General features: G+C 37.8%; 1 protein-coding gene across 6 annotated transcripts in view; it reads left to right on the top strand.

The window, feature by feature from the left end:
- Positions 1-23,633, top strand: part of Rabgap1l (RAB GTPase activating protein 1 like) — a 616,206-nt gene that overhangs the window by 31,855 nt on the left and 560,718 nt on the right. The window contains exon 2 of one of the 6 annotated variants that reach the window (XM_058574417.1): positions 21,286-21,355. The exons of the other annotated variants lie outside the window; for them this stretch is intronic. The gene's annotated coding sequence lies outside the window, so the exon portion shown is untranslated. The remainder of the gene's footprint in view (positions 1-21,285; positions 21,356-23,633) is intronic. 6 annotated transcript variants of the gene reach the window in all.

The following is a 23,633-nucleotide window of genomic DNA, read 5'->3' as shown; positions in this document are numbered from 1 at the left end:
GACCTGGAACTTGTGATCCTTCTGCTTCATTCTCCCAAGTAGCTGAGTGGGATTACAGGTGCCAGGCAGGTGATTTTTTTTTTTTTTTCATTGTCTGCTCTTATGAACATTGTCAGTGGGATCAGGAGGTAGCTCAGCTCCCAGCTTAAGGTCTGTAAAAGCATGAGCAGTTTTCTCTTAAGAGAGGATCCAGCTATTAGAATTTACCAAGAACCAGTGACCAGTAAAAAAACAGTCGTGATCACTCTAAACCAAAACTGTAGTAAGTTCTCAAAAAGCCATCAGATATAGAGATGTATTTATGAAGAATATTGCAGAGAGTTTGCATGTCCATTCAGATACTAAATCCTTTTGGCTTATTACAAAGACAAAATATAAGCTGTATTGGTCCCTCCCCTTTTTTTGAGAAAAGAAAGTTTAGTATACACAGAGACAGTCTTTTTTTTTTTTTTTTTTTAAATCAGTAAGTCTGCCTCTGGCTTTATTGAGCTCACTGAAGGTGAAGAAACTGATTGTTTCTTTATAATTTTTAATGAACTTCCAGATATAATGTTTGCTTAAGCTAGTAGAATTTTCCAGATTGCCTAAGTCTAAGCCAAAAACAAGTTCCATCTGTCTCTCCATAACTTTTTCTTTTTCTTTTTTTATTTATATATGACAATGGAATGCATTACAATTCTAATTACATATATAGAGCACAATTTTCATATCTCTGATTGTATGCACACCAGTATATGCACACCAGTTTGTGTCTTCATACATGTACTTTGTATAATAATGATCATCACATTCCACTATCATTAATAACCCCATATCCCAATTCCCCTCCAACCCCTCTGCCCTATCTAGAGTTTGTCCTCCCATGCTCCTGCTCCCTATCCCACTATGAATCAGCCTCCTTATATCAAAGAAAACATTTGGCATTTGTGTTTTTGTGATTGGCTAACTTCACTTAGCATTATCTTCTCTAACTTCATCCATTTACCTGCAAATGCCATGATTTTATTCTCTTTTTTGGCTGAGTAATATTCCATTGTATATATATATGTCACATTATTTTATTCATTCATCAGAAGGGCATCTAGATTGTTTCCACAGGTTAGCTATTGTGAATTGTGCTGTTATAAACATTGATGTGGCTGTGTTCTTATAATATGCTGTTTTTAAGTCCTGTGGAGAGGGATTACTTTTAGTTGTAAGTGGGCACAATACCTTTATTTTATTTATTTATACGTGGTGCTGAGGATCGAACCCAGGGTCTCACACATGATAGGCGAATGCTCCACCACTGAGCCACAAGCCCAGCCCAAGACTTAGTCTTAATAGTGTATTTTTGTTAACCACACAAGTTCTGGTGAGCAGAAATTTCTTCTTTTTTTTTTTTTTGCAAGATTTTGCATATGTGTTAGTAACACTAGTATTTGTTTTTTTTTAAATATTTATTTTTTAGTTGTTGTTGGACACAATGTCTTTATTTTACTTTATTTTTATGTGGTGCTGGGGATTGAACCCAATGTGCTAGGCAAGCACTCCACCGCTGAGCCATAATCCCAGCTCAACACTAATATTTTTGAGATACAGTTTGCATGCTATAAAATTCACCATTTAAAAATGTACAGTTGGGTAGTATGTTTACAAGATTGTACCACTAATTCCATGTAAACATTTTAAAGAAAGACATATCTTCTATCATATTTCAATTACCTCTGATTTTTATTCTCTTAAAAATTTTGATCTAAATAGTTATATATGATAATAAAGTGCATTCTAACACATCATACATAAATGGAGTATATAACTTCTCATTCTTTTGGTTGTATATGATGTAGGATCATACCAGTTGTGTAGTCATATATGCACATAGGGTATTAATGTCTTATTCATTCTACTATCTTTCTTATCCTCCATACCTCCTCCCCTCTGCCTAATCCAAAATACCTCTATTCTTTCCTAGCACCCCTCACTCCTGTTGTGAATTAGTATCTGCATATCAGAGAAAACATTTGGCCTTTGTTTTTTTGGAATTGGCTTATTGCTTAGCATTATATTCTCCAGCTCCATCCATTTAGCAGCAAATGCTATAATTTCATTCTTCTTTAAGGCTAAGTATTATTTCATTGTGTATATATACCACATTTTCCTTATCTATTCATCTGATTTTCTTTTCTGCTTTGAGGAAACCTATTTTATGCTTGGGCTTTCCTCTGACCTCTTAAGATGTTTGCAGTTTTGCTGTAGTTTCACTTTAGAGTGATCGATCATATGGTTTTGTTTTACCTTAGTCACTGGTAGTTAGTATGTTCTAATTACCAGATTCACTCTTGAAGGAAAACGGCTTTACTAGCTTCAAGTCCTTAAACATCTGTCTCTGTATTGTAATTTCTATTCTGTTTTGGAATAAGAGAAGGTAGAAAACAGTGTCATATTGGATGACTCTATCATAAGACTGAATGTTATTCTTTTAACAGTGCAATATTTCTTGCTAATCATTACCTCCTTCCTCTTGCATGACCAGTTAAGTTTTATGTATAATAAAACTTATTTTTTTTGTAACCAGCTAAAGATAATCATTTTCTTTACCTAGAGGCTCATAAGACTGTCATGCAAGTATTTTATAAACTGCTGTAGGTTTCCTAAATAATTATCTTCATTCCTAGAGAAGCTTTATATTTTTTCCATTTGATTTCAGTAAGATTCATAGGGGGCATTATAATTTTTTTAATGCATTTATTTTCCCTAGACAATGGAAATGTGTTTATAACTTTCTTTAGAGGAATAGAGATAAACAATAGATATAGAACTTAGCTTTGTCCCCTTTATTTGTGTAGCCTATTTTAAGTCTTAGTGACTCGCTTTCTGAAATAAATTTTAAGTGTTATTTTCCAGTGTACTGTTATTCTTGATGCAGACTAAACTATAAATTATCTCATTAACCACAAAGCATGTCTCTTTCAGTTCTTTAGTATATACTGAAGAATTTTTTCACGTTTTGTAAGTTCTCTTTACCCTTCTGCTGGCTCCTGAGATCTCTTATGGGACCCGACCCCACATGTCATGCTGCCTAGGGGGAGGGTGGCTTCATTTTACTCTCCAGTACCCTCTCTTGTGGGTTTCATCTGATGATTCTTTGCTGAACTCTTGTCAGGAAAATTCTATATTAATTGGCTCAAGTAATGTCCCTCTTTGAATAAAATGTTAAAAGTATTAGGTGAACTTGCTCAGAGTTGAGCCAGAGACTTCCCTCTACCCCTATCCTGAGGCTAGGGATTGGAGCTGTGAAATGTTTGAAAGAGGGATAGAATGGAGGTTAGAAGACTATTTATTGGTCATTTGTCTTTTTGTCCTTCATTTCATTTTTTATTGGGCTGCTAATCTTATTTTTTTCTTTTTAAAAAGTCTTTAAAAATTTTCATGTATTATATATGATAGCAGAATTCATTACAATTCATATTACACATATATAGCATAATTTTTCACATCTCTGATTGTACACAAAGTAGAGTCACACCATTTGTGTCTTCATACATATACTTCCGGGAATGATGGCCATTTCATTTCACTGTCTGTCCTACCCCTGTGCCCCCTTCCTCCCTTTTGCCCTATCTAGAGTTCATCTAACCCTCCCTTGGCCCCCACCCCCCGCCCCCAACCCCATTATGAATCAGCATCCTTAAATCAGAGAAAACATTTGGCATTTGTTTTTTTGGGATTGGCTAACTTAGCATTACAGTCTCCAACTCCATCCATTTATCTGCAAATGCCATGATTTTATTCTCTTTTAATGTTGAAAATATTCCATTGTGTATATATACCACATTTTCTTTATCCATTCATCTACTGAAGGGCATCTAGGTTGCTTCACAGTTTAGCTATTGTGAATTGTGTTGCTATAAACGTTGATGTGGCTGTGTCCCTGTATATGCTGTTTTTAAGTCCTTTGGGTATAGACCCAGGAGTGATATAGCTGGGTCAAATGGTGGTTACATTCCAGAGTTTTTAAGGAATCTCCATACTGCTTTCCATATTGGCTGCACCAATTTGCAGTCCCACTAGCAGTGTATGAATGTGCCTTTTTCCCCACATCCTCACCAACACTTATTGTTGTTTGTATTCTTAATAGCTGCCATTCTGACTGGAGTGAGATGAAATCTTAGAGTAGTTTTGATTTGCATTTCTCTAATTGCTAGAGATGTTGAACATTTTTTTCATGTATTTGTTGATTGATTGTGTATCATCTTCTGAAAAGTGTCTCTAACAGGTTCATATAAATATACCATTTTGTCACATTTTGTTGTGTTTCAGACTTTTGCCTTTAAATTTTGCTCATGTTATCCTTGAATGCATAAGTCTTAAATGTTCATGGAGTTGAATTTATCAATCTTTGTTCTCGTGATTTCTTCCTTTTATACTTAGTTTTTCCCCATGCTGATATTGGAAATAGTTGTCATTTTCCTTCCTAGTCATTTAAGAAAGAACCAAAATCTTTTTGAAATTTGTTTGGGGTATGGTTGTAGGTAAGGATTAATTAAAAAAATTTCTTTGATAGCTGATTGTTCTATACAACTGATTTTATTAAATAACACCTTCTACCATTGTTTATTGCAGTTCTGGGGATTGAACCCAGACCCTGTGCATGCCATGCAGACACTCTACCACTGAGCCACACCCCCAGCCCAGCTCTACCAGTGTTTTGAATTAACTTTTCTTAGTCCTTAGGGTTACTATAAAAAAATAACCTGAGTCTGCATAATATATAAATAATATGAATTTCTTTTTCTCACTGTTCTGCAGGGTGGGAACTCTGTGTTCTTTAAACTTGCTTGTCCCATTCATGAGAGCTTTGCTTCCATGATGTAATCACCCCCCCAGAGGCCACATCTCTTAAATACTGTTGCATGGCATTAAGTTTCAGTGTGCATTTTGGAGGGAACACCTCCATTCAAACCATAGCATTGTCCTTTCAGTAGTGCTTTGGAACATACCTTTATTCTATCCCAATTTATTGCTTCCATTGTAGACTTTATTCTGTTTCTTTGATTTTCCTGCAATTTCTTAAATCAGGAGAGCACACTTTTAAAGAATTTGTCTTTTACTCTCTGTAATGTACTTTCTCCCCTGAATGTTTTTTTGATTTCCCCCTACATTGTCTTCCAGATCTTGATCCTACTTGATATTTACTGAGTCAGTTTTTTACATGTTATAACACATGCACTCCTTTTGACAGCCCACTGATGTTGAAGTCATAACACTATTTTTTTTTAAAAGAGAGACAGAGAGACGGGGGGGGGGAGGAAGAGAGAGAGAGAGAGAGAGAGAATTTTTTTATTATTTATTTTTCAGTTTTCGGCGGACACAACATCTCTTTATTTGTATGTGGTGCTGAGGATCGAACCCAGTGCCCCAGGCGTGCCAGGCAAGCGCATTACCGCTTGAGCCACATCCCCAGCCCCATAGCAATATTTTATAGATGCAAAAATTAGGAGTGAAGATAGGTTCAGTACTTTGTCTAAGATCACACTAAGCTGAGGAGTCAAACTCAGGCAGTCTGGCTTTAGAGCTCAGGTTGTTAACCACAGTATTTTTTTTAAAAAAATATTTATTTTTTAGTTATAGGTGGACACAATCTCTTTTCTTTTTCTTTTTTTAATTTGGTTCTGAGGACTGAACCTGGTGCCTCACACATGGTAGGTCAGCGCTCTACCCCTGAGCCACAATTCCAGCCCCTTAACCACAATATTTAAGCTTAAATTATTTTGGCAAGTTTCACAAAATCTTTTGTTTAAAAATTGGTTTGAATCTGTATATCCTCTTGTGGAGAACTGGCATCTTTGCAATGTATAGTTTACATAATTATTTTTTTTTCTGAGTTCTACTATCCTGGTCTTTTATATGTGTCTCTGATTTGTTGGAGTTTATGTACTTCAGTAAGGTTTACTAGTATTCTTTCTAAGTTCGTGTATATAATTAGTTTTTTCTTAGATATCTATTTTATTGGTATTTTATTATAAATGGATTCCTCTCATCCCTTTTTGATGGATAATGAGATAGACCTGGACGAAAAGAAAACTGTTGAGGTAGTATGTTTTGTATCTGGCAGGCTTGTTTAATAATAACAATACTGATTATATTCTATCTTCATAGGAAATGTATTTCAGAAAATGTTTAGAAATGAGATTTAATAATCAGTTTATGTTGGGGGTATGTATCCCATAGGTCGCTTTAAAAAAGTATGAAATTTCTAGATAACATACCATATTTAGGCTGAGGTCAATTGTGTAACTGGATAAGATTTCTTTCTAGAACTCATGGTCCCTGGGGAAAGTGTTTCAATCATTTTCTTATTGCCTTGTTGGCTAGAAAGTCTTTAATGGGCATACACCTGCCCTTTTTGTGGTGAGGGTAGGGATTTTACTTGATGGGCATGGATGTAGAGGAGAGACCTGACCTTTCTCCTTTGGCCAGGGATGTTTCCATAGAAGAGTGGAAAATCATCTTTGCCCTGTGGTTGTAAATGATTGCATTTGGTGAAAGGGAGGCTGACTGAATGTATATATTTTATCCTAAAGCACAAAACTATGGAAGTTTTGAAAAGAAATAAGTATTTGTAATAATAATGACTACCAGTGTTTTGTTTACTTAATAAGTCCTAAAAGGTCTGTTGCTTTTCTTAAACCTCTTATTAGTTTTTATAGTTTTCTATGGACACTTTCAGGTTGTAGTGTCAGTTTGTACTGTACTATAATAATAGTCTTGAGCAAAACCAAGAATATTTGATATGTAGTATTCTCATTTTTACAATTTTAAGCAGTCTTATTGGGGCTTTGATGTCTTTATTGCCTCAAGTGTCCAGTGCTTTTTACTTTCATTCAAAACATATGCATTTAGTGTTCACTGTGTGTTGGGAACTCCTAGGTTTTGGGGGTACAGGAAGCAGTACATGAGACAGATCTTATGTTCTAGTCAAGTTTGAGGAATGTTGAACAATAAATGAGCAGTTGTGTCTCCTCTACTCAAAAATTTTTCTAAGTTTTTATGTTCTGTGGTATGATTTTGAAGATGAAACTTTGTCTAAAATGATAGTTCAATATTTATGTATATATCTGTTAACCATAAAAATTGAACTCCACATTCTGTATGCTCATTTCTTATGTGCTTAATCTGTCAACAGTTGTCTTTTGCTTGAATTGTATATCTGTCAATCTGTCATTGTATTTTGAACAATTTTTGTTTTATGTATTTGATTTTAGGCTGTTTTGACCAAGAGATCTTCAGTGTGGCTTATACTGCTTATCAATATAAAAAGGCCTTGTTTGTACTTTTTAATGCTTTTGGCCTGAATCACATTCTGATTTCAGTATTCTTTTTTTTTTTTTTTTTTTTTCTGATGGCTATTTATGCTTTCTTTCTTTTTATTTTTTTTTCTTTCTTTCTTTTTTAAAACTTTCTGTGTACTTTTGTTTCAGGTATGTCTAGTATATTTTAGGTTGAACCAAAAGAAAGTGCAATTTCTGTAACTCAAAAAATACCATTTGTTGGCAATTTCATATGATTCAGCCTATGGTCAGTCATTGTTTTGTAGTCATCATGTTTTGACTATATATAAGCATATTATAGTAGGCATACAGTGTGTGTATCAATAACAAGTAGCAGGGCTGGGGTTGTAGCTCAGTGGTAGAGTACTTACCTAGTACTTGTGAGGCACTGGGTTCAATTCTCAGCACCATATAAAAGTAAATATGTAAAATAAAGGTATTGTGTCCATCCACAACTAAAAAAGATTAAAAAAAATAATAAGTAGGGCTGGGATTGTGGCTCAGCGGTAGAGCACTTGCCTAGCATGTGCGAGGTCCTGGGTTCGATCCTCAGCACCACATAAAAATAAAAAGTAAATAAAGATATGTGTCCAACTAAAAATAAATATTTAAAAAAATAGTAAGTAGAATTTACTGAGTACTTATATGTGTTCTTCTGAGCATATTACTTACAGTCAACTCATTTAATGTTTACAACAGTTCTACAAGGTGGATACATTTATGCTCCTTTTTTAAAAATATTTATTTTTTTAGTTGTATTTGGACACAATACCTTTATCTTATTCATTTTTATGTGGTATTGAGGATAGAACCCAGGGCCTCGCACATGCTAGGCAAGCTCTCTACTGCTGAGCCCCAGCCCCAGCCCCATATGGTCCCATTTTTATATCTGAAAAATGAAGATATGTAGAGATTAAACAGTTGTACTCAACGTAAAAAAAAAATTGATCAGTGTAGAAGCAATGATTCAAAAATCAGGCATTCGTAGTCTATCCTGGGGCCAATACTGATTAGTTTGGCTTTGATACCTCTTTAATTGCCTTCATTATGAACTCTCAGTAGTAACCATTCTCTTCTCCCTGATGGTAGTAAAGAAATCTGCAGGGAGTGGTTCTAGTTAATTCTAAAGATTGGGCCTGAGAGCGGAATTTCACATCTTAGGGACTGATTCTAGGAAATTGAATTGTTGACTCTATACGTTACTTACAGAAAAGTGCTGAGATTGTTGTCAGTCACTGTAGGTACAGTCTTTTTCTTTTTGATACTGAGGATTGAACTCATGGGCACTGTACCACTGATCTGTATCTCCAGTCCTTCTTATTTTTGATTTTGAGCCAGGGTCTCACTTAAGTTGCTGAAGCTGGCTTCAAACTTGCTGTCCTCCTCTCTCAGCCTCCCTAGCAGCTGGGTTACAGGTGTATGCCACCTTGCCTGGCTGGGTAGATATGGTCTCTTGAATAATCAAGGAATGGCTAGAAAGTTATAAAAGCAAAAAGCAACTGAAAGAGATGGACCATAGATATGAGGTTGCCAGGAACTTGGGGAAGCAGAGAATGGGGAGTGATTGCTGGGAGGTATAGGGTTTGTTTTGAAATTAGCTAGTGGTGATGGTTGTACAGTGTAAATCTGGTGTATAAAGAAGAGAAAATAACAGTCTGAGCTTTTTGGCAGATGGACCCTTTGGTGAGGGCCAAAGGCCAGGAATCTTGACCCTCCTGTGAAGGAGGACACAGCTGATTTCTATCATTATTTTATGTTCTTTATTTACATTGATGGAATTTGTGTTTTTGGCCTGTTGATGTCTTTTCATCATTATCATTAGTACAATGCAGAATCCTTTCACATTTATTGCTGAGTTTGGTTTTCTTTCATTATCTGTCTAGTTTTGTTCTTGGAATTTTTTTTTTGGCTGTGCCAGTATTTTTTTTTTTTTTTGTATTAGTAGTTATGGTTTTTAATTTTAAGAAAGTGGTATGTATTTTATTTTTATTTTATTCTTAGTTACATTTTTTTTTTTTTTTTTGGTACTAGTGATTGAACCCAGGGGCACTTAACTCTGAGCCACATTCCCAGCCCTTTTTTATATTTTATTTAGAGACAGGGTCTCACTGAGTCGCTTAGGGTCTCACTAAGGTGTCCAGGCTGGCTTTAAACTTGTGATCCTCCTGCCTCAGTCTCCCAAGCTGCTGGGATTACAGGTGTGCCACTGCTCCTGGCACATAAGTGTTCTTTATATATATATATATATATATATATATATATATATATATATATACACACACACACACATATACATGCATATATACATATATATATATATATATTTTAAAATTATCGATGGACCTTTATTTTATTTATTAGTTTATTTATATGTGTTGTTGAGAATTGAACCCAGTGCCTCACTCATGCTAGGCAAGTGCTCTACTACTGAGCCACAACCCCAGCCCACGTAAGTATTATTTAAAAAAACATTATTTATAGCAAAAATTTTCTTTAATATTTAATAAGTATACTCGAAATACAGTTGATCCCCATTATTTAGTAGTTAAAACCCTATATAGTTGCTGAGGACATCAATTTAGTAAATACTGAAGCTAATATTACTTGCAAAGTAAATACAGGGTTAGGTTTTTGGAAATCTGTAGTCTCAATATTTTTGTCCAGCCAGTTAACACATAACATTGGTGTTTGTTTCTTTCTGTTTAAAGACACCTTATTTAATACATTTTTGATTCATTAATATTTAAATCATGACTGAAGGGTACTTATCTAACACAGATTTTCTCCATATGCACATCTTAGTGTTTTGTGCTTAAGGAATACTAGATAGTACTTCAGTACTGTTCTTGGAGACTGTTTGAAATAGTAAAATCAGAAATGGACTAATTAAAATGTGAAAAACATGATACTGAATAGATCATAAAAAGGCTACTTGTTGAAGCTGAAGTCAAAGGATTACCTTGTTTGACCTCAGCTGGGAATATGTGTTATATAACTTGTGTTTTGTTGCTTGTTGCATGTCTATAGACATGCAAGAACAGGGAAATTAGTCTACAGAGAACTATAGAGAACTAAGAGTGAACAATGAAAATCAATGATACAGTACTAAGTTGAAGTTACTCTTGTTGATATAGTGATTTGTTCACATTGCTTCAGGGAAATAACATTGAAGCTGGTTGCAGGAAAGTCCAAAAAGAAATAGTGGCTATTCTAAGAATTAATGGTTATAAAAAAGTTTTTATATTTAATTTAATGGTGATTATTCATAGGAAACATGATATTTATTTGTCTTTATGTAAACACAAAATAAATGTTCGAGTAGTTGTATATTTGTTGTTTTCATTAAGAACTTCAGTTTTTTTTTTGTGTGTGTGTATGTGTGTGTGTGTGCGTGGCCAGTAAGAGGCACATGAAAAATCAAATAAGCTAAAATAGGTACTTGAGATGCCTTTGTAAAGTTGTGTAGGTGGTAGTCAACAATCTGGTATTCCTAGACTGGGAAACACATATATGTTACTCTTTGGGAAATTAAGAGAGTAAGCTGGCATACTGTTCTATTCTTCATAAGAAAATTTTATAACTTTTAGTATTCCAGTTACCTGAATGTGAGTTAAATTTTTTAACACATGTTTGAGCTAGATGGATAGGTCTAAAAAAACACCAATTTTTTCCTCAAAGTCATAAACCCATATGATGATATCATTTTGTGATGAAATTGCTTCTGGTGGTAGTATGAATTATATTTTGAAGAATGTAGAATTTCTTGTATCTAGTTTATGCTACGTTAGCTTTAAATTTTCTATGCCTTTTTAGTTTTTTTTCTTCTTGTGATTGTTTACTTGATCATTGTGGAACTAAGATAATTTTTGTTTCTTGCTTTATTTCTTTTCTAGTTAAATTGATCCTTGTGGGAATTGGGGTATAACAGTAGTGGAACACTTATCAGCATACATGAGGCCCTGGGTTCAATCCCCAGCACTGCAACAAACAAATCAACCAATCCTTAATACACAAGGGAGATTGCCATATAAAGATGGAGAAGTGCCGCAGTCTGGCTGGGCACAATTCAGGAGCCACTTGTCAAAAGAAACAAACTTTATTTTTAGAACACACACACCGCACCACACAGCTCTTCAGGAATTCCCTCAGAGCCCAACTGCCACCACCCGCTTCCCACAAGCCTCTCAACCTCCCCCATTCCTCCTGCTCTTGAGGCTGATTGTCTGGGTCGGGTGGGCGGAGCCAAAAAAAGTCCCCCAATGAGCAGCTCTGTGGTCTGAAAGGGCGGGGAAACAGCCCAATGAGCATCACCGCAGAGGAGCCAATCAGTTGGCAGCTAGAAGTTTGCTGGGGCCGCTGTGAGCCAATCATCAGCTGGCAGCTGGAAGTTTGCTGGGGCCCCTATGGCTGTGGCTCTCAGCATCTCCCCCTCTCTGTTTAAACAATAAGCATGTGGCTTAGGGACTGTGCCTGCCTTAGGTTGTCCAATACTACATATGGTTCTTACCTGTCATCGGATGAGCTGACCTCAAGGCGTCAGCCTCCTGTCTTAGGTTGGTACCATTGCAATTGGATCTTACCCGTCATTGACTACGGATCCATCATACAGCCACACCCGTGGATAGGTCTTTGTACGGGGGGGTGGCGGTGAGGTTCTTTGCCTCACCTCTGTTGGCCCCCAAATTTTAGCTGAACGACCATCACAAGCAGAAGGGAGGAAGATACACCAAGCCAATTGTCAGCTCCTTTTGGAAAAATTGTACCACCCATTGGTGTACACCATCAGCAAAAATACCCCAACACTACCACAAGTCGCTGCACCAACAGATAGTTCACAATGCATACAAGTGAGTTCACAATGCATACAAGTGATACATAGTCCAGGCAAGTGCTGCAAGCAGTTCAGTGATAGTTATTGCAGAAGCTGTAGATTGGTTTTATCTTTGTCTTCACTGGCACTGGGATGAAGATAGGAATTCTGGCAATAATGGCTAAAGAAAAAATTATGTAACATTCCAGAAGGCACTAAAAGAAAACAATTTTCTGAACAATTTACATTATCTTGAACAGAATTATTAAATATAATGAAAAGGAAAGGTGAAAGTAAACAGATCTGTTAACCTCCTTTTTTGTTCACATATTAAAATAATCCTCAACAGCTGTTTTCCCAATTTAAATTAAACCATTTAAATCACGTGAATAAAAAAAAAAAATTTGGATCCATGTTTTCATGAGCGCTCATCATATATGATATATGGACATATGTATATACAAACATACAACACAAAACACAAATGTGCACACATAATATAATACATACAACACATAACATAATAGTAAAGGCCTTATAACATTTTACAGGTGAAATCTCCATTGCAATGTTTAAAAACTCTATAGTCAAAAAATAGAACTGATCAGCAACACATTAACCTAGGTCTGTATGAGCTCAAAAAACAAAATAGAACTTCATGATGTGGGAAAGGGCAATAATAAAATAGATATTGAAAAAAGCATCCTGGTTCTGTCACAGATGTAAGGGTAGCCAAACTGGAGTTCTGGATATCAGCTGTTATGGATTTGAGCCAAATCGTCTTCATTTTGGTCTGTAGAAATCGCTTTAGTTAATCTCTGTAGAATCCAATTCGGCTGCTGTTTTCCCTGTAGAAACACACAAACAGACCCCCGACTCCAGACAATCACTGGGTCAGGACCTTAGTTAATCTCTCTGGAATCCAAATCAGCTGCTGTTCTCCCTGTGGAAACACACAATCAGACCCCCAACTCCAGACCGTTACAGGGTCAGGACCTTTCCATTGTCCTGTTACAATATCCTTCCAAAGTACCTTGGGCTTATGTACATTTTTTGGACACATATGCCTTTCTGCAGCACTAAGCCCTGATGAATCCAAATTTAAAAAGTTTAGAGTAAAAAGGGTTATTTTATTTTAAGTTTATCTTTGGGGAATTTATACCCCTTCCCAATTCCTTCTTTTTGCTTTAATAAGTACATTTAATAGTTTGATGAGCTTTTTCAACTATGCCTTGTCCCTGTGGATTGTATGGGATTCCTGTTATATGAGTAATGCCAAATGTTGAGCAAAATTGTTTAAAAGAGGTAGAAGTATAACCAGGGCCATTATCTGTTTTTAACTGTTTTAGAACGCCCACAGTGGCAAAATTTTGTAAGCAATGAGCTATAATATCTTAAGTTTTTTCTCCGGCATGAAGGGAGCCCATCAAAAATCCGGAAGAAGTATCAACTGTAACATGCAAATATTTTCATTTTCCAAATTCTGGCAAGTGTGTGACGTCCATCTGCCAAATATGGTTAGGTATCAGTCCTCTAGGATTGACTCCAAGATTAACTAGTGGTAAAAAGGTCACACAATTTTGACATTGTTTTATTGTTTGTCTAGCTTGTTCCTTAGTTATTTTAAAACGCTTTTGTAAAGTATTAGCATTGACATGGAACTTTTTATGAAAATTTGTAGCTTCTTCTAGTGTAGAGAAAACATGTATGTCATTATGAAAATTTGTAGCTTCTTCTAGTGTAGAGAAAATATGTATGTCATGTGTAGTTTTATCTGCTAAATCATTGCCCAAACTAAGGGCTCCAGGCAATCCTGTATGTGCCCTGATATGTCCTATAAAGAATGGATCTTTTCTGTCCCAGATTAGACTTTGTATAGTGGAAAGCAAAGAGAAAACAGTAGAAGAAGGGGAAATCCTACCAGCATCTTCAAGGGGTACTATAGCATTAACTATATATCGACTATTGGAAAATAAATTAAATACAGAATCTTTAAACATCACAAAAGCTTGTAATACTGCATTAAGCTCTACCTTTTGAGCTGATTGTTTGGGTACTAAAAATGTAAAAGTTTGATCAGGTGTAATTATTGCTCCTGTACCATTATTTGACCCATCAGTGAATATATTTGGAGCATTCATGATAGGTGTTTTTCTTGTCATTTTTGGAAAAATTACAGGATGCAATGACCAAAAAGACATTAAAGGATTAGATGGTAAGTGATTATCAAATGAAACATTAGATTTGCACATGATTATTGCCCAAGTATTTAAATCATTAGCTAACTCATAAATTTGATCCATAGTATATGGAGTAATAATTTTATTGGGAGAAATTCCAAATACTCCCTTTGCTGCTTTTATTCCTTTGAGTATTAATTGTCCTACAGCCTCAGGATACCTAGTAAGAATAGTGTTAGGAGAATAAGATAAATGTATCCATAATAATGGACCTTCTTGCCAAAATACTCCTGTAGGAATATTTTTTGTTGGTAGTACAATAAATAATAAAGGCAAACTTATATCAATTCTATCCAAATGCATATTTTCCATATATGTTTCAATGATTTTTAATGCCTTTCTTGCTTCAGGCATTAACATTCGGGGTGAATTTGGATCTGATGGACCTTTTAGGATATCAAATAAAGGTCCCAACTCTCCTGTTGGTATACCTAGATAAGGCCTTATCCAATTTATGTCTCCTAATAACTTTTGAAAGTCATTAAGTGATTTGAGTTGATCTACTTGTATTTGAATTTTTGGTGGACGGACCATGGTTGAGGATAATAGAACTCCTAAATAATTAATTGGAAAATTTAATTGTACTTTATCTATTGCTATCTCTAGATTATAATTTTTAATAAGTTTGTAAGTGTGGCATAACATTCTAGCAATGTGTTTTTATCTTTGTGTGCTAATAATACATCATCCATATAGTGAAATATTTGTAGTTCAGGATTTTGATTTCTAAGTGGCTGGATTACTCTGTTAACATAAATTTGACACATAGTTGGGCTGTTAGCCATCCCTTGAGGGAGTACTTTCCATTCATATCTCTGATCAGGACCTTCATGATTCAGTGCAGGGATAGTAAATGCAAAATGTGGACTATCCTCAGGATGAATTGGAATTGAAAAAAAAAAATCTTTAATATCTATAACTAAAACATACCAGGTTTTTGGCAAAGCAGACAATTGAGGAATCCCCGATTTAGCAGGTCCCATAATAACCATCTCATTATTAATGGCTCTTAAATCTTGCAATAATCTCCATTTACCAGATTTCTTTTTGATGACAAAAATGGGAGTATTATGGGGAGATACAGAAGGTTGTATATGTCCCTCCGCTAATTGTTGTTTGACCAGGTCTTGGGCTATTTGTATCTTTTCTTTAGTCAAGGGCCACTGAGGAACCCATACTGATCTTTCTGATTTCCAAGTAATTTTTATTGTCTCAGTGACCCCTTCTGAAAACCCAATCCATGTCTATTTATTCCTTGATCTATTTGAATTGGTGCTGCTATACCTTGTTTTTGTTCTCCTAATCTTTTTTCTTTCCTAAAACCTTGTCTAGCCCTAATAGTGGGTGCATTTTGATTCATGTTGTTTGTTAATGTTAGTCCTAATTGTTCTAGGACATCTTGTCCCCATAAATTTATGGGAAGATGATCCAATACATACGGCTGTATAGTTCCTTCACATCCTTCAGGATCCTTCCAATCTAATACCGTTGCACTTCTGTGGGGATTAGTCGCCAATCCTAGGCCTCGAAGCGTTTGAGTGGCTTGTTGTAATGGCCAATGCTAAGGTCTGCACCTGTATCCAGTAGCCCATTAAAATCGTGTCCTTGAATATTTAGTTTTAGCATGGGGCGAGAATCTAAATTTAAAGAAAGCATAGCCCAATCTATACCTGTGAAGCCTAATCCCCTAGAACCTCTTTCTACAGTACGACTGGAAAATTTATCATGTAGGCTGGGTATTATTAGTAACTGTGCTATTCTATCTCCTGGTGAAATTACTGGTATACCCTTTGGAGAACTTGCTATAATTTTTATTTCACCTTCATAATCGGGATCAATTACCCCAGGACTTATCATAAGTCCTTTTAGAGTAGAAGAACTGCGTCCCAATAATAAGCCTACTGTTCCTTTGGGAAGAGGTCCTTTTACCCCTGTGGGAATGATTTGAATTCCCATCTTTGGAGTTAGTACTGTTCTGGCGTAGGCGCAGATGTCCAATCCTGCACTTCCTCTGGTTTGTCTAGTGAGGGATTTAATGGACAGTGTGTCCTGAGCACTACCCTGATGGGGTTGCTGGGTTCCTCCAGTGCTCCGTATATTTGTGGTCTTGGGCCCCGGAGTATTGGGCCCCCCTGTCCATTTTTTTGGCAATGGATCCCAATGCCTTTCTCCACAATATCGTGGATAAACACCTGGTCCTTGTTAGTTTTTTGATAATGGAGTACCCTCTATGGTGGTTTGAGAACGGCATTCATTAGCCCAATGTCTCCCTCTATGGCATTGTGGGCAAATACCCGGTATTCTACTCCTTTGATACCTAGTTTTGTTAAACCCTCCTCCTATGGGGAATTTCTTTTAAAATATCCTGTTTGTTCACAATTGTAGCATGTTTTTGGCCTGGCATCTAAAACCTGTTGTACTGCAGCTGCCACGACTTGCCCTTGTTCATTAATGTCTCTACATAATTTAATATATGTGTTTAAATCTTCATGTTTCCATGGTCTAATGACTTCTCTGCACCAACGATTCACTTGCTCATAAGCCAGTTGTTTTATTAGTGGCATTGCTTGTTCTGTATTCCCAAAAACTTTGGTATCTGTTTGAATAAGCCTATCTGCAAATTCAGCGTAAGGTTCATTAGCTCCTTGTATTACCTTAGATAATTGACCTTGTAAACCTCCATGTCCTTGTAAAGTCTTCCATGCCCTAACTGCATCTGCAGCAATTTGTGCGTATACGCCAGGATCATATGCAATTTGTTGCTGCTGATCCTCATAAGGTCCCTTTCCTAACAACATATCTAGATTTCTCTGAGGATAACCAGCTGCTGCATTTCGCCTAGCCGTCTCCTTGCAAAATTTCTCATTCGCAACCTTCCATAACAGGTATTGTCCTCCATTTAACACAGCTTTACACATATTAGCCCAGTCTGCTGGCGTCATGTTCAAGTTGGTAATGGATTCGACCATGCTTACAGTGAAGGGTGCTTGAGGACCATAGGTTGTTACAGCCTCTTTTAGCTGCTTTACTGTTTTAAAATTTAAAGCATGGTGAATTTGCTACCCTCCTGCCTGCTCAAATACAGGGCATGTTAATATTTGAGGTCTTGTCTCAGGATCCCATCTATCAACTGTGGGGGTTGGGGCCCTCCCAGCATATGGATGTAGCGCTGTTGGTTGGACACTTATGTCCTCTGGTGATAGAAAGGTGTTAGTAGCAGTCTCCTGTTGTAACTTTTCCCCTAATGGCTTTTTCTGCTTTAAACTTTCTTCCTCTGCTTGACTAGTTTGAGAGACCTTCTTTTTCACTTGAATTTTTTTCTGTCTGACTAGCTCGAGAGACCTTCTCTTTTACTCGAATATTTCTACTATAACTATAATACAACCCAACAAGATAACGCCAAACAAAACTGAAACAGAGTGAAACAAAATTGGAACAACAAAAAATCATTATAGCCTTTCTATCCTCCTGAAATGTCCATCCGTCCTTTCTCCCTATCTGTTCCTCAGATGTGAGTGGTTTTTCTTCCATCGTAAATTACACATCTCCAGGGACAGGCAACTTAAAACAAAAGTGAAGCAAAACAAAAGAAGAATCTTAAAATGTCTACCCATCCTCTAATCCTGCCCTCAGGGACGAGCAGTTTACCTTATCACTTACCCTCAGTCGTTCCCCTTGCGGGCCACCAAATGCCGCAGTTCGGCTGGGCACAATTCAGGAGCCACTTGTCAAAAGAAACAAACTTTATTTTTAGAACACACACACACCGCACCACACAGCTCTTAAGGAATTCCCTCAGAGCCCAGCTGCCACCACCGGCTTCCCACAAGCCTCTCAACCTCCCCCACTCCTCCTGCTCTTGAGGCCGATTGTCTGGGTTGCGTGGGTGGAGCCAAAAAAAGTCCCCCAATGAGCAGCTCTGTGGTCTGAAAGGGCGGGGAAACAGCCCAATGAGCATCACCACAGAGGAGCCAATCAGTTGGCAGCTAGAAGTTTGCTGGGGCCGCTGTGAGCCAATCATCAGCTGGCAGCTGGAAGTTTGCTGGCAGCTGGAAGTTTGCTGGCAGCTGGAAGTTTGCTGGGGCCCCTTCGGCTGTGGCTCTCAACATGAGAAGGAGCGATGTGACTAAAACCGAGGGGTGCCAAGGACTGCCAGCAACCATCAGAAGATTAGCTGCTGTTAGAAGGAGGATGATAGTAGGTTTCTTTGATGCTTTAAGGTGGAAGAGTGACATGGCTCTGAAGTCTATCCTTGAATGGACAGGAATCGTCATTGCAGTAGTAGAGCCAGTAACTTGCCCTGGGCACAGAGCTTGAAGACAGAAGCTTGATAGGGACTCTAACTCTGTATCTCCACAGAAAACTACCCTCTTCCTAGCAATGATATTGGAATAGTTGATGCCTTGCCACATCACAGCACAAAGAGGTGTTTTCTCAGAGTAGTGGGTGACAACATTTTCCTTAAGTGTCTGGACTTGGACCCAGTGACCCTTAAAAACATTACCTTCACTCCATTTTTAGAGGATTACAGAACAAATGAAAAGGTAGTGAATAAAAAATTTCAGCCATGCTCTCTTGTTCCCGTTTGTTATATTCTGCATTTATATAAATGAGTTTTAGATATTATAGTGTCTTTTATCTTGAGAAAAGACAAAAAGTCTTTTCAGTTGCGTCCCTGTTCTGTTCCAGTCATCCATATCTGAGGTGACTTTTTCAAAGACTGTAACTTTGCTTGTTTGGGACAAGTTTCTTTTCCTGTCCTTGTTTGTAGCCACCACAAGGGCCATCATTTTCTATGTCATTTTTCTTTGACTCAGAAGGAGGTGCTCATTTTGATCATTATTTTTTGTTTTAATCTTTTCCATCATTATGGTAGTTTCAGAGACTATTCTTTAGTGATACATGTTATATTTAGGTGTCATAAAATGTACTATATGCTAAAGGGAATATATACTTGTGTTTTAGTCCGCTTTGCATCGTTGTGACCAAGATACCCAAAAAGAACAACCTAGAGGAAGAAAAATTTATTTGGGGCTTAGAGTTTTAGGTGTCTCAGTCCATAGTTGACCAACTCCATTGCTGTGGGCCCAAGGTGAGGCAGCACAGCAAGAGGGAAAGGCTCAGCAGATCAAAGCTGCTTGGTTTATGTTAGGGCCAGGAAGCAGGTAGGGTTGTATGTGTGTGTGCGGAGGTTCCACAGGAAAGATGCTCCCTTCCAGTGGTCCACCTTCTCCAGTCATTTTCCGCCTGTCTGCAGTACCACAATAAGTCTATTCAAACTAGGATAGGCTGATTAGGTTACAGTTCTTATAATCTAATCATTTCACCTCTGAATATTCCTGCATTAACAGGAGCTTTAAGAGGATACTTCATGTCCAAACCATAACAGTCCACCCTGTCCCCTAAAAGCCTGTTGTGTATATCACAATACAAAATGCATTTAGTTTATCTCTAAGAGTTCCATAGACCCATAGTTTTAGCTTTACCCAAAAGTCCAGGTCCAAAGTCTCATCTGAGAGGCAAGGCAAACTCTTGGCTGTAGGTCTCTATAAAAATCAAAAGCAAGTTACATGTACAATATACAGTGGTATAGAGTTAAAATGTCCATTCCAAAAGGGGGGAATGGGAACTTAGAAAGAAGAATGGGGTCAAAGGAAGACATAAATTCATCTGGGCAAACTGGTCTTGTAACTCTGTATACAGCACATAGGGCATATGGTGGTAAGATGTGCTTTTTAGAGGGCTTGGTCATCTGTGCCCTCTTTGACATTATGGATTGAAGCATACATGGGCTCTCTTTTAGCCTGGCTTTCTCCACAGCCAGAAGCTTTTCGTAGCAGACCATGTTATTGGCATCTCTTAATGCCTGAGGTCTCTATTCCAGTTTTGACTTCATCTTCATAGCTTCACACATTATTCTTATCAGGAACAGCCTCCAGGGACTCTGGCCCTGTACACTTTACCTGGTCTCCCAGGCCCCCCTTTGAAATCCTGGTGGAAGCCTATGTGACTCCTCAACTCCAGCAGCCTGTATTCTTGCAGAACTTGCACCATGTGTGTGATGCCAAGGCCTGCCACCGGTTTGCACAGGAGCTGGACGGCCTCTAATCACAGTTGCACCTGTCTTTCAGTGTCTGCTGCAACTCTGCATAGTAAAACAACTTCCTGGGCCCCTCTCTGGGAGCAGGGTGCCCTCATGATCTCTTTTCAAAGGAATTTCCTCCTCTATTCCCCACAAGAAGATAGTAGATATAGTCTTGCAAATTCCTGAAATGCTCTTGAGGCATCTTTCTTATTGTATTTGTACAAAGTACTTAGCATCTCTTCAGGGGCTGCAATTTCTTCAACAAACACATCTTCCTTGCCCCTATTTTACATGTACTCCTCTGGCCAAACTACAAGTGTTTGAAATCCGGTAGCTCTGTTTTTGTTATTGGAGTAGGGTTAAGTCAGTGTCCAAATTCTTGGCCTCTTGAGCAAAGAATTGAGCAAGATATACACGAGAAGCAGCCAGAGTGTACATTTATTGAAATGAAAGTGTAATCTGTCAAGCAGAGCAGGTTGAGCAGGAGAGAATGGCTCAAGGCCCTAAGACCAGAAACCCAGTGGCTTATATCTGCCCTCAGTAGGGGGGTCCCACCTATGTCCTGCTTGGGCGGTGGAAATGGGGTTCCCCTGGGTGGAATGGGCTGGCTGAGAAGTAAAAGCTAGGAAAAATAGAATGAGGAGAAAACCACAGGACACAGAAGGTAGTTTCAAAAGCCAGGACAGGATGGGCAAACTGATCAGAGGGATTGAGCTTCTAGACTATGGCCAAATGGAGCTCCTACCTGCTTTATTTATTTATTTTTTATTTTTTTCTGAGAGAGAGAGAGAGAGAGAGAGAGAGAGAGAGAGAGAATTTTTAATGTTTATTTTTTAGTTTTCGGCGGACACAACATCTTTGTTTGTACGTGGTGCTGGGGATCGAACCCGGGCCGCATACGTGCCAGGTAAGTGTGCTACCGCTTGAGCCACATCCCCAGCCCCTGCTTTATTTATATCACAAACATCAAAGGCCTTCCACAGAATGTTGTTCTCCCCGAAAGTTAAAGGTGGTCTGTCCAGTTCCCAGCGAGTTATGCCCATCTTTGAAGCTACTATGATGTATCTTCTTAGTAGAGCTGAGATAAAGGTCATATGCATTGGGCAATCTATTGCTGTGGGAGAGCCACAGATAGTTCGCAATACCAAACCCAAATCTCTCTGGCTACCATGCTGAGAGAAGGCCCTCAAGTAATTCATGGATGGCTTCCTGTAAGGGGGTTTCTAGATGGGGTAGTACTTGACCTTATATTACTTCCCTTTGTCCCATCAAGCCAGGGCAGGAGTTCCCATAGCAATGTGGATGATGCAGGTAGGTATATTATCCTGGGACTTGAGTAACATCTTAGTATATTCTGCCATCTTGTTATCTCTAATCTGCCTCATTTTTTGCTCCTGTTTCTTGAAGTAAACTTGACTTAAAGCTGCCAGCACTATCCATGTTACTGACGGAATGATGTCTTGAGATTTCCTCCACCAGATTAGCTAGTCCATCACTTTTAAATTCAGCATCACACAAAGTCTCAAGACATGGGCAAAATGTTGCTAAGTTCTTTGCCAGAATATAACACAAGTGTCCTTTAGTACAGTTCCCAGTAGAATCATAATTTGCCTCTGAACCCTTATGAGCACAGTCTGCGTTCCTGTTGGCATTCTGGTTTTCTGAGCTCCCACCAGAATTGCCCATTAATCTCTGCTTACAATGACATTCTAAAGCTTTTCCAACTTGCATCTCTAAACTTTTCAGAATTTCTTCTGCCCACAAGCTCCTGAGTCATCTGAACCACAGGTTAGTCATAGCAGTGACCCCACTTCTCTGTACCAGTTTATGTTTTGGTTAGTTTTTTCATTGCTGTGACCAAGATACCCAACAAGAACAACATAAAGGAGGAAGAGTTTATTTGGGGCTCACAGTTTCAGAGGTCTCAATGACTGAATTTATTACTCTATTGTTTTGGGCCCAAGGTGAGGTAGCACACCATGGGGGAAAGGCTCAACAGAACAGAGGTGCCCAACTCATAGTGGTGCCAGGAAGCAGAAGGTGGGAAGGGCCAGAGGGAAGAACAACCTTTCTAGGGTACACCTCAGTGACCTACCTCCTCCAGATATGCCCCACCTGCCTCAATAAGTCCATTTAAATTGGGATGGACTGATTAGGTTACAATCTCTCATGATCTAATCATTCCCCTCCGAATATCCTGCATTAACAGGAGCTTTAGGGGGACACCTCATATCCAACCATAGCTGCTTGTGTGTGTGTTTGCACTCGCCCTCTTTTTTTTCTTGGTTAAACTAATTTCATATGCTATTATTTGCCACAATCTGGCTGCAGCAAAATAACCAGGGGGTGACGAGCAACTTGTGTAGATTGATACAGCAGGAGTGGGAGCCGTTTATTGTAGGACACGAAAGATATATATACATTCCACACAGCTTATCTTAATTAACATAAACTAGATACAGCAGTCAACCAATAAGGAATCTCCACACTTAATGGCTCGCTGGCGTTACTTCACAAACCACTCCCTCTGCATAATGCCAGGTGCCATCTTGACTTGTTTACAGACTCTAACAATTATTACCTTGATTTTTAAGTTCTTTTTATTTTGGCAAATTTAAAGCATATATAAGAGGGAATACTATAAATATTTCTATTATCTTTTAACCAACTTTAGCAGTTATCAAGTGGTGACCGATTTTTGTTTCTTCTGTTTCCATCGTCTCCCTTGTTCCACCCAAAATTACATGAAGCAAGTCCCAGATAATCATATCCTTTAATTCATAAGTATTTTAATATATTCTGCTAAAAGACAAGGACTCCCTCATAACTATTACTATTTTCTTCACACATCCCTCAAAAATATCAACAATAATTCCTTAATAGCAATTATCTAGTCTTGCCATATTCTTTGCATAAATGGGAAACACAGAAAAGAAGTCTGAAACATTTTAATTTACTTTGTCTTTTTTTTTAAAGTTATTTTTTGTTATTAAATTCTTAGCAGTTCAAGAGTGTATGCTAGTTAGTTGTCAGTGTTCATCTCATATTCTTTTAATGGCATTGGGGCTGAAGATGTAGCTCAGTGGTAGATCATTTACCTAGCATGTGCGAGACTCTGGGTTTGAGCCCCAGGACTACATAATCAATCAGTCAATCAATCACAGTATTGATCAGACTGTGAGGTA

Source organism: Marmota monax, unplaced genomic scaffold (genome assembly GCF_021218885.2).
Source record: "Marmota monax isolate L192 unplaced genomic scaffold, Marmota_monax_Labrador192_F-V1.1 WCK01_AAM20220418_F8-fsc00055, whole genome shotgun sequence".
Classification (NCBI taxonomy): Eukaryota; Metazoa; Chordata; class Mammalia; order Rodentia; family Sciuridae; genus Marmota; species Marmota monax.
The sequence above is the reverse complement of the archived record's forward strand: the minus strand, read 5'-3'. Positions and strand labels throughout refer to the sequence as shown.